Raw genomic sequence first — 12,601 nt, forward strand, 5'->3', positions numbered from 1 at the left:
GGAGATATTGTTTTACCAGCCACTGTTCAGTGGTACCAATGTCCACTAATAATCACACCACCAAGTCCGCCATGGTGTAGTAGTGTGTAGTAGTGTGTAGCCGTGTATAGTAGTGTGTAGCAGTGTGTAGTAGTGTGTAGTAGTGTGTAGTAATGTGTGGTAGTGTGTAGAAATGTTCAGTAGTGTTTAGTAGTGTGTAGTAGTGTGTAGTAGTGTGTAGTAGTGTGTAGAAATGTTCAGTAGTGTATAGTAGTGTATAGTAGTGTGTAGTAGTGTATAGTAGTGTGTAGTAGTGTGTAGTAGTGTGTAGTAGTGTTTAGTAGGCCGTAGTAGTGTATAGTAGTGTATAGTAGTGTGTAGTAGTGTGTAGTAGTGTTTAGTAGGCCATAGTAGTGTGCAGTAGTGTGTAGTAGGCCATAGTAGTGTGTAGTAGTGTATAGTAGTGTGTAGTAGTGTGTAGAAATGTTCAGTAGTGTGTAGTAGTGTATAGTAGTGTGTAGTAGTGTTTAGTAGTGTTTAGTAGGGTGTAGTAGTGTGTAGAAATGTTCAGTAGTGTATAGTAGTGTGTAGTAGTGTATAGTAGTGTGTAGTAGTGTGTAGTAGTGTGTAGTAGTGTTTAGTAGGCCATAGTAGTGTGTAGTAGTGTATAGTAGTGTATAGTAGTGTGTAGTAGTGTGTAGTAGTGTTTAGTAGGCCATAGTAGTGTGCAGTAGTGTGTAGTAGGCCATAGTAGTGTGTAGTAGTGTATAGTAGTGTGTAGTAGTGTGTAGAAATGTTCAGTAGTGTGTAGTAGTGTATAGTAGTGTGTAGTAGTGTTTAGTAGTGTTTAGTAGGCCATAGTAGTGTGTAGTAGTGTGTAGTAGTGTATAGTAGTGTGTAGTAGTGTGTAGAAATGTTCAGTAGTGTGTAGAAATGTATAGCAGTGTGTAGTAGTGTTTAGTAGGCCATAGTAGTGTGTAGTAGTGTGTAGTAGTGTGTAGTAGTGTGTAGTAGGCCATAGTAGTGTGTAGTAGTGTGTAGTAGTGTTTAGTAGTGTGTAGTAGTGTGTAGTAGTGTGTAGTAGTGTGTAGCAGTGTATAGTAGTGTTTAGTAGTGTGTAGCAGTGTATAGTAGTGTTTAGTAGTGTGTAGTAGTGTTTAGTAGTCCATAGTAGTGTGTAGTACTGTATAGTAGGCCATAGTAGTGTGTAGTAGTGTGTAGTACTGTGTAGTAGGCCATAGTAGTGTGTAGTAGTATATAGCAGTGTATAGTAGTGTATAGTAGTGTGTAGTAGTATATAGCAGTGTATAGTAGTGTATAGTAGTATATAGCAGTGTGTAGTAGTATATAGTAGTGTATAGTAGTGTAGTGTAGTAGTGTATAGTAGTGTATTGTAGTGTGTAGTAGTGTGTAGTAGTGTGTAGTAGTATATAGTAGTGTATAGTAGTGTATAGTAGTGTATATTAGTGTATTGTAGTGTATAGTAGTGTATTGTAGTGTGTAGTAGTGTGTAGCAGTGTGTAGTAGTATATAGTAGTGTGTAGTAGTATGTAGTAGGCCATAGTAGTGTATAGTAGTGTGTAGTAGTGTATAGTAGTGTGTAGTAGTGTGTAGTAGGCCATAGTAGTGTATAGTAGTGTGTAGTAGTGTGTAGTAGTGTATAGTAGTGTATAGTAGTGTGTAGTAGTGTGTAGTAGGCCATAGCAGTGTATAGTAGTGTATTGTAGTGTGTAGTAGTGTATAGCAGTGTGTAGTAAGAGTCTTCCCTGTAGCTCAGTTGGTAGAGCATGGTGTTTGCAACGCCAGGGTTGTGGATTCGATTCCCACGGGGGACCAGTACGGGGAAAAAAATTTATGAAATGTATGCATTCACTACTGTTAATCGCTCTGGATTAGAGCGTCTGCTAAATGACTCAAATGTAAATGTAGTCTGTAGCAGTGTGTAGTAGCAGTGTGTAGTAGCAGTGTGTAGTAGCAGTGTAGTAGCGTGTAGTAGTGTGTAGTAGCAGTGTATAGCAGTGTGTAGTAGTGTGAAGTAGTATATAGCAGTGTGTAGTAGTATATAGCAGAGTAGTATGTTGTAGTGTGTAGTAGTGTGTAGTAGTGTATAGTAGTTGTATATAGTAGTATATAGCAGTATATAGTAGTATATAGTAGTATATAGTAGTGTGTAGCAGTATATAGTAGTGTGTAGTAGTATATAGTAGTTGTATAGTAGTATATAGTAGTATATAGTAGTATATAGCAGTGTGTTGTATAGTAGTATATAGTAGTATATAGTAGTATATAGTAGTATATAGTAGTGTGTAGTATATAGTAGTATATAGTAGTATATAGTAGTGTATAGCAGTGTGTTGCAGGCCATAGTAGTGAGGTCATAAAGAGACATGCGTTGTCTCCTCTAACTGTGACTCACAGAGATAACTAGTGAACTTCCTGCTAGACTCCTACAGTCATTTCCTATTTAAAAGTTATATTGGCTTCCAGGGCATTATCACTTTTAAACAGCGGGTTACCAGCACATTCAAATAATGATTGACATATTTTCATTAAAAACGCTATTTTTATTAATTTATTCATACTATTTCAACCTTCCACGAGATATAGTCCCAACACAAATCTAGGGTTGCTACCAAAGCAGGCTGGTCGTTCATTAAATCGGTTGGGTTGCCAGGGACTCGACCCAGTCGTTCAGTCTATTTGTTCTGTATCTATGGACCCAGTCGTTCAGTCTATTTGTTCTGTATCTATGGACGCGACCCAGTCGTTCAGTCTATTTGTTCTGTATCTATGGACGCGACCCAGTCGTTCAGTCTATTTGTTCTGTATCTATGGACGCGACCCAGTCGTTCAGTCTATTTGTTCTGTATCTATGGACGCGACCCAGTCGTTCAGTCTATTTGTTCTGTATCTATGGACCCAGTCGTTCAGTCTATTTGTTCTGTATCTATGGACGCGACCCAGTCGTTCAGTCTATTTGTTCTGTATCTATGGACGCGACCCAGTCGTTCAGTCTATTTGTTCTGTATCTATGGACGCGACCCAGTCGTTCAGTCTATTTGTTCTGTATCTATGGACGCGACCCAGTCGTTCGGTCTAAATGTTCCATTGCCGTACTGGCTGGCAACGTTCTTATCGCTAGCTAGCCAACTACGGCTAACTTAGTCACGTCAACAAGCCAGAATAACAGTGAAGTAGCTGCATTTGTTTAAGCTGTTTTCAAGTGACATGTATTTGGATACATCCATAACAATGAGCCAATAAGGCAATATTTCGCCTGGGATAGAAAATGTGCTCACTCATCAGGACACTGTTGTTCAGAGGAGCAGGCCAACCACACGGTCAACCGCACGGCCAACCACACAGCCATCAACACAGCCAACCACACAGCCAACCACACAGCCATCAACACAGCCATCAACACAGCCAACCACACAGCCATCAACACAGCCAACCACACAGCCAACCACACAGCCAACCACACAGCCAACCACACAGCCATCAACACAGCCAACCACACAGCCAACCACACAGCCAACCACACAGCCAACCACACAGCCATCAACACAGCCAACCACACAGCCAACCACACAGCCAACCACACAGCCAACCACACAGCCAACCACACAGCCATCAACACAGCCATCAACACAGCCATCAACACAGCCAACCACACAGCCATCAACACAGCCAACCACACAGCCAACAACACAGCCAACAACACAGCCAACCACACAGCCAACCACACAGCCAACCACACAGCCAACCACACAGCCATCAACACAGCCATCAACACAGCCATCAACACAGCCAACAGCACAGCCATCAACACAGCCAACAACACAGCCAACAACACATTCACTTCAAACTGAAGCTGGAAAGACTGTAAACTAGCTGCACTTCATTTCGTTTGACCTGTTTTCTATTGACATGTATTTGTATGTATCAATAAAAATGATTCTGATTCATGATTTCGACTGGTTGAGAAAAGCTGCCTGCTTGTCTGTCTCATCCCGACTCCCAACCCCGACATGTTCATTACTCTTTACTTTTTTAAATGTAACCTTTATTTAACTAGGCAAGTCAGTTAAGAACAAATTCTTATTTACAAATGGGACAGTTGGAGATCGAATTTCAATATTAACTTAAAACAATGTTGCAAACGTCAGAGGGATAAACAGCGAGGTTTATACAAATCTCCGCTGTTGAAAAAGCAAATGCTAGTTTAAAAGAAATGGGAGATAATGTCTAAAATCTTTTTACAGTTTTACAAGTTTATACATTGTCTGGCTGGGCTGATGAGACAGTGGATGCGCAGTGAGATGGAACAAGCAATTAAACTTCTGGAACAGACACTGGCTGGAAAGCGATTTTATCCAATCAGCATCCAGGATAATTTTATTTTATGTAACCTTTGTTTACTAGGCATTAGACCCACCTGTATATAAAACCCAAATATTTACCCTCTCATTACCCTTCGTTCTGTGAATATCAACCAGAGGACAGAGCGTGTCCCTATTCCTTACATAGTGTACTACTTTTGACCAGAGGGAATAGGGAATAGGGTACCATTTGAGACACAGCCCTGTGAGTCAGCAGTTATTAAACCTTTCAGACTCTGGTCCACTTACCCTCCTATCTCAGCACTGATGTTGGAAATGAGTCAGTCTGAGTCTCACTCTCTCTCTCTCTCTGCATCTCCTATCTCAGCACTGATGTTGGAAATGAGTCAGTCTGAGTCTCTCTCTCTCTCTCTCTGCATCTCCTATCTCAGCATTGATGTTGGAAATGAGTCAGTCTGAGTCTCTCTCTCTCTCTCTCTCTCTCTGCATCTCCTATCTCAGCACTGATGTTGGAAATGAGTCAGTCTGAGTCTCTCTCTCTCTCTGCATCTCCTATCTCAGCACTGATGTTGGAAATGAGTCAGTCTGAGTCTCTCTCTCTCTGCATCTCCTATCTCAGCACTGATGTTGGAAATGAGTCAGTCTGAGTCTCTCTCTCTCTCTCTCTGCATCTCCTATCTCAGCACTGATGTTAGAAATGAGTCAGTCTGAGTCTCACTCTCTCTCTCTCTCTCTCTGCATCTCCTATCTCAGCACTGATGTTGGAAATGAGTCAGTCTGAGTCTCTCTCTCTCTCTCTCTCTGCATCTCCTATCTCAGCACTGATGTTGGAAATGAGTCAGTCTGAGTCTCTCTCTCTCTCTCTCTCTCTGCATCTCCTATCTCAGCACTGATGTTGGAAATGAGTCAGTCTGAGTCTCTCTCTCTCTCTCTCTCTCTGCATCTCCTATCTCAGCACTGATGTTGGAAATGAGTCAGTCTGAGTCTCTCTCTCTCTCTGCATCTCCTATCTCAGCACTGATGTTGGAAATGAGTCAGTCTGAGTCTCTCTCTCTCTGCATCTCCTATCTCAGCACTGATGTTGGAAATGAGTCAGTCTGAGTCTCTCTCTCTCTCTCTCTGCATCTCCTATCTCAGCACTGATGTTAGAAATGAGTCAGTCTGAGTCTCTCTCTCTCTGCATCTCCCTCGACAGTACTGACTAGGGTCTGGTTAAAATTATTTTTGGCATAGAGGAACAACGTCCCTGCCTGGGTCACTAGTCTATACGCTTGAATAAAATACTAAATGGTAGCTAGCAAGATGGAGATCAGAGGTTATTTTTAATGAGCGCATTTCACAAGTGGCTAGTTTGCAACAACTATCGTTACTAAAAAAAACAATGCAAAGGTTTGCCTTCAAAATGTGTTTTTGAAATTGTGATGTTCTGACATGTCTGCCTCGTGATGTGTTGGGAGAGTTGTCTGTCTGAAGAGGATCCACCCCGGAGAAGTGAAGTAGAAAGTGATGTAGTTCCTCTGTGCCAACAGAACCCATCACTGAAACCAGACCATAGTCTCTGTCTCTCTGAGCAAGGGCTGGCCTCTCTCTCTGTCTCTCTGAGCAAGGGCTGGCCTCTCTCTCTCTCTCTCTCTCTCTCTCTCTCTCTCTGTCTCTGAGCAAGGGCTGGCCTCTCTCTCTCTCTCTGTCTCTGAGCAAGGGCTGGCCTCTCTCTCTCTCTCTGTCTCTGAGCAAGGGCTGGCCTCTCTCTCTCTCTCTGTCTCTGAGCAAGGGCTGGCCTCTCTCTCTCTCTCTCTGAGCAAGGGCTGGCCTCTCTCTCTCTCTGTCTCTCTGAGCAAGGGCTGGCCTCTCTCTCTCTCTCTCTCTCTCTCTGTCTCTCTGTCTCTCTCTCTCTCTCTCTCTGAGCAAGGGCTGGCCTCTCTCTCTCTCTCTCTCTCTCTGTCTCTCTGTCTCTCTCTCTCTGTCTCTCTGAGCAAGGGCTGGCCTCTCTCTCTCTCTCTGTCTCTCTGAGCAAGGGCTGGCCTCTCTCTCTCTCTCTGTCTCTCTGAGCAAGGGCTGGCCTCTCTCTCTCTCTCTCTGTCTCTCTGAGCAAGGGCTGGCCTCTCTCTCTCTCTGAGCAAGGGCTGGCCTCTCTCTCTCTCTCTGTCTCTCTGAGCAAGGGCTGGCCTCTCTCTCTCTCTCTCTCTCTCTGAGCAAGGGCTGGCCTCTCTCTCTCTCTCTCTCTCTCTGAGCAAGGGCTGGCTCTCTCTCTCTCTCTCTCTCTCTCTCTCTGAGCAAGGGCTGGCCTCTCTCTCTCTCTCTCTCTCTCTGAGCAAGGGCTGGCCTCTCTCTCTCTGTCATGAACTCCAACAATGCTAACCACCAGTTTATAACTCCAGCCTGCCATTTCATGTCCAGTTCAGATACAATTCAAAAGTCTCCATCTAGCTTCCTCAGTTTCATGTTGGAACTGTGTTTCTCAGATAACTGTGTTCTGAATTTCTCCAGTACTGTGTTAGTGTTCTGAAGGCCACAAAAGCAAATAGGACGCCATTTGGGATGCAAACATATGTTAGTGTTCTGAAGGCCACTATAGCGAATAGGGCGCCATTTGGGATGCAAACATATGTTAGTGTCATCATTCCATTCCAGCTCCTTTATTTAGAGTGAGGCCTCCTTTTCTGCAGACTGGAGGATTTTTTTTATTTTTTTAACCTTTATTTAACTAGACAAGTCAGTTAAGAACAAATTCTTATTTTCAATGACGGCCTAGGAACAGCGGGTTAACTGCCTTGTTCAGGGGCAGAACGACAGATTTGTACCTTGTCAGCTCGGGGATTTGAACTTGCAACCTTTCGGTTACTCGTCCAACGCTCCAACCACTAGGCTACCTGCCCCCCCCCCGATATGACCGAGCCATCCTCCTCTTCTGCAGACTGGAGGAATGACCGAGCCATCCTCCTCTTCTGCAGACTGGAGGAATGACCGAGCCATCCTCCTCTTCTGCAGACTGGAGGAATGACCGAGCCATCCTCCTATTCTGCAGACTGGAGATATGACCGAGCCATCCTCCTCTTCTGCAGACTAGAGGAATGACCGAGCCATCCTCCTCTTCTGCAGACTGGAGGAATGACCGAGCCATCCTCCTCTTCTGCAGACTGGAGGAATGACCGAGCCATCCTCCTCTTCTGCAGACTGGAGGAAGGACCGAGCCATCCTCCTCTTCTGCAGACTGGAGGAATGAACGAGCCATCCTCCTCTTTACAGTATATCATTTTGTTTTCTATTTTACTCACAGAGGGTTCAAACACTATATTAATTTTTCCCACAGTGATATTAGACTTCATACCAGCTAGTGTATTTTGACAGGATCTCCAACTACGATCCACACAGCGAAGGTATGCATAGTAACACTCACCACAGATGTTTCTCTACTTATGTATTATGCTTAGCAAACAAGAACCAAATACCTACAGTAGACCTAGAGCATGTTTTATGCTGAATCCTGTCTATTTCAAAGCAATATAGGAAGACGATCCAAATCTCAGCTTTTTCAAATAGACAGACAAACGCAATCTAAGCATATTTGAACTGTGTTTGATATACGGTTGATTTGATGTTGACTTTTGGTCTAGTTTTTCTGAATGCTTGTATAGAGACCAGGCAATAACACAACTCCAACATAATACAACTCTATCAAGACACAACTCCAACATAATACAACTCTATCAAGACACAACTCCAACATAATACAACTCTATCAAGACACAACTCCAACATAATACAACTCTATCAAGACACAACTCCAACGTTATAAAACTCTATCAAGACACAACTCTATCATTACACCAACTCTAACGTAATACAACTCAATCATGACAAAACTCCAACATAATACAAATCCAACATAATACAACTATCATGACACAACTATATCATGACACAACTCTATCATGACACAACTCCAACATAATACAACTAAATCGTGATACAACTCTATCATGACACAACTCCAACATAATACAACTCTATCATGACACAACTCCAACATAATACAACTCTATCATGACACAACTCCAACATAATACAACTCTATCATGACACCAACTCCAACATAATACAACTCTATCATGACACAACTCCAACATAATACAACTCTATCATGACACAACTCTATCATGACACAACTCTATCATGACACAACTCTATCATGACACCAACTCTATCATGACACAACTCTATCATGACACAACTCTATCATGATACAACTCCAACATAATACAACTCTGTCATGACACAACTCAATCATGACACAACACTATCATGACACCAACTCCAACATAATACAACTCCAACATGATCCAACTCCAACATAATACAACTCTTTCATGACACCAACTCCAACATGATACCCATGATGGGGGTACAACGGTACAATCCCAAGTAGGACCACACTGGTTACCCACACAGGCACTGAGGTTATCTCTTCCCCTTTCTGTGTGTGTTTGTTGAGTATCAACATGATATCAAGAGACAATGTTTTGGATGAAGTTATGACTGAACAAAGGAATTGAAAAAGACTGTGAAGCGGAGTAGAGGGTGGACTGTGGAGAACCATGGACAGAGACACACAGCTCAGAGACACACAGCTCCGACACACACAGCTCAGAGACACACACAGCTCAGAGACACACAGCTCAGAGACACCCAGCTCAAAGACACACCCAGCTCAGAGACACCCAGCTCAAAGACACACAGCTCAGACACACCCAGCTCAGACACACCCAGCTCAGAGACACCCAGCTCAGAGACACACAGCTCAGAGACACCCAGCTCAGACACACACAGCTCAGAGACACACAGCTCAGAGACACACAGCTCAGAGACACCCAGCTCAGAGACACCCAGCTCAGAGACACACAGCTCAGAGACACACAGCTCAGAGACACACAGCTCAGAGACACACAGCTCAGACACACACAGCTCAGACACACCCAGCTCAGAGACACACAGCTCAGAGACACCCAGCTCAGAGACACACAGCTCAGAGACACACAGCTCAGAGACACACAGCTCAGACACACCCAGCTCAGAGACACCCAGCTCAGAGACACACAGCTCAGAGACACACAGCTCAGAGACACCCAGCTCAGAGACACCCAGCTCAGAGACACACAGCTCAGAGACACCCAGCTCAGAGACACACAGCTCAGAGACACACAGCTCAGACACACAGCTCAGACACACCCAGCTCAGAGACACACAGCTCAGAGACACCCAGCTCAGAGACACACAGCTCAGAGACACACAGCTCAGAGACACACAGCTCAGAGACACCCAGCTCAGACACACCCAGCTCAGAGACACCCAGCTCAGAGACACACAGCTCAGAGACACACAGCTCAGAGACACACCCAGCTCAGACACACCCAGCTCAGACACACCCAGCTCAGAGACACCCAGCTCAGACACACCCAGCTCAGAGACACCCAGCTCAGACACACCCAGCTCAGACACACCCAGCTCAGAGACACCCAGCTCAGAGACACACTACCGTTCAAAAGATTGGGGTCGCTTAGAAATGTCCTTGTTTTTGAAAAAAAAGCCTTTTTTTTGTAAATTAAAACATCAAATTGATCAGCAATACAGTGTCGACGTTGTTAATGTTTTAAATGATCATTGTAGCTGAAAACAGGAGATTTTTTAATGGTAAATCTACAGAGGCCCATTATCAGCAACCATCACTCCTGTGTTCCAATGGCACGTTGTGTTAGCTAATCCAAGTTTATCATTTTAAAAGGCTAATTGATCATTAGAAAACCCTTCTGCAATTATGTTAGCACAGCTGAAAACTGTTGTCCTGATTAAAGAAGCAATAAAACTGGCCTTTAGACTAGTTGAGTATCTGGAGCATCAACATTTGTGGGTTCGATTACAGGCTCAAAATGGACAAAAACAAAGAACTTTCTTCTGAAACTCGTTAATCTATTCTTGTTCTGAGAAATGAAGGCTATTCCATGTGAGAAATTTCCAAGCAACTGAAGATCTCGTACAACGATGTGTACTACTCCCTTCCCAGAACAGAGCAAACTGCCTCCTACAACAGGACAATGACCCAAAGGACAGCTCCAAACTATGCAAGAACTATTTAGGGAAGAAGCAGTCAGCTGGTATTCTGTCTATAATGGAGTGGCCAGCACAGTCACCGGATCTCAACCCTATTGAGCTGTTGTGGGAGCAGCTTGACCGTATGGTACGTAAGAAGTGCCCATCAAGCCAATCCAATTTATGGGAGGTGCTTCAGGAAGCATTGGAGTGAAATCTCTTCAGATTACCTCAACAAATTGACAACTAGAATGCCGAAGGTCTGCAAGGCTGTAACTGCTGCAAATGGATGATTTTTTGATGAAAGCAAAGTTTGAAGGACACAATTATTATTTCAATTAAAAATCTTTTTTTTATAACCTTGTCAACGTCTTGACTGTATTTCCTATTCATTTTGCAACTAATTTCATGTATGTTTTCATGACCCCAAACGTTTGAACGGTAGTGTAGCTCAGAGAAACATGGTCAGAATTAGGACTACAGATCAACAGACTAAATATCTGCATGGCTGATCTATTCTCAAGTGTAAAAGGTGAGGTTGCAACACTTCTTTGGATGTAGCACATTTTTTTTAAACGGGCAACTTTTATTCAACTTTTTATAAATACTTATAAGCGTTCATAGGCATTTCCTTATAGTATTGGTTAATGTAAGATGTGTATCTAACTTATACATTTTTAAATCATTTAAATTCATCTAGAAACACTTTGGCTTTGATGAAAGTTATTATAAAGTGTTCCAATTATGATAAACAAAAAACAACAACAATGTATTTGGAATCCCTTTTTTTGCAATAAAATGTTGTTTTCAATCTTTCTTTGCAACTTTAGTTGAGTTTAAATGGAGCAATACTAGCTGTTAGCTGTTTATTGGAGACATTAAAGAACATTACTGAAACATCATCAATAACGGATCGGCTGGAGCTTGAAACATGAATTATTCTCGCAATCAATCAAATGAAATCTACAGACATATCTAAACATTTAACATAAGACATTTCCTGCAGTAGTTGTAGTAGAAAATACTGAAAGTAGTATTGAGTCCTAGATAGGCTACAGAACGAAACCTTTTTCATGGTTACGCTCAACGGACTCATCCCGAATTCATATTCTGTGTCTGAATTTATAACTTTCGCGAACATAGTTTTAAAAAGAAAACAACTTACCTTCAATATCTTCAAAAGTTAAAAGGGCATTTTCGGGTGTTCGCGGTCCATGACTTTGACTTTGTCGAGTTTTACTTTCCGAACTGCAGATAGTCTACTCCGGGACAAGTTGAGTTGTGAAACGGTGCCAGCGGTGTTCCAGAGAGGATCCCATTGGAGGAGCGGGGCGTCAGTAAGGAAGAGGCCGACATGGTGTTTCCTGCAGGGGGGATTAGGGGGGCAGGTCCCGGTGCTGTGTTCGTGTCTGGGCATTGGAGGAGCGGGGCGTCAGTAAGGAAGAGGCCGACATGGTGTTTCCTGCAGGGGGGAATAGGGGGGCAGGTCCCGGTGCTGTGTTCGTGTCTGGGCATTGGAGGAGCGGGGCAGTCAACATTGGTTAGATGTTATATAAATCCTTTATCAGCGATAGGTAGATCCTACAGTAAGCCTGCTGTAAATATATAGGCCTAACAATAGTTCATTATCGAACAGAATATAATAGAAAAACGTTTTAACATAATACTAATGCACACATTCTGAACCTACAGCGCATTCGGAAAGTATTCAGACCCTTTGATTTGTTTCAACATTTTGTTAGGTTACAGCCTTATTATAAAATGTATTAAATCGTTTTTTTTTCTCCTCATCAATCTACACACAATACCCTATAATGACGAAGAAAAAACATATTTAAAAAAATATTTGCTAACTTATAAAAAATACAAAACTGAAATATCACATTTACATAAGTATTCAGACCCTTTACTCAGTACTTTGTTGAAGCACCTTTGGCAGCGATTACAGCCTCAAGTCTTCTTGGGTATGACGCTACAAGCTTGGCACACCTGTATTTGGGGAGTTTCTCCCATTCTTCTCTACAGATCCTCTTAAGCTCTGTCAGGTTGGATGGGGAGTGTCGCAGCACAGCTATTTTCAGGTCTCTCCAGAGATGTTCGATTAGGGTTCAAGTCCGGGCACTGACAGGGCCACTCAAGGACATTCAGAGACTTGTCCCGAAGCCTCTCCTGCGTTGTCTTGGCTGTGGGTTTAG

General features: G+C 43.0%; 1 protein-coding gene across 1 annotated transcript in view; it reads right to left on the minus strand.

Moving 5' to 3' along the window:
* il11ra (interleukin 11 receptor subunit alpha) overlaps positions 1–11,725 on the minus strand; it is a 101,988-nt gene extending 90,263 nt beyond the window's left edge. Inside the window, exon 1 of the mRNA XM_014139063.3 lies at positions 11,572–11,725. The gene's annotated coding sequence lies outside the window, so the exon portion shown is untranslated. The remainder of the gene's footprint in view (positions 1–11,571) is intronic.
* Positions 11,726–12,601: the final 876 nt, after the last annotated feature.

This window comes from Salmo salar, chromosome 13, assembly GCF_965601325.2.
Source record: "Salmo salar chromosome 13, fSalSal1, whole genome shotgun sequence".
Lineage (NCBI taxonomy): Eukaryota > Metazoa > Chordata > Actinopteri > Salmoniformes > Salmonidae > Salmo > Salmo salar.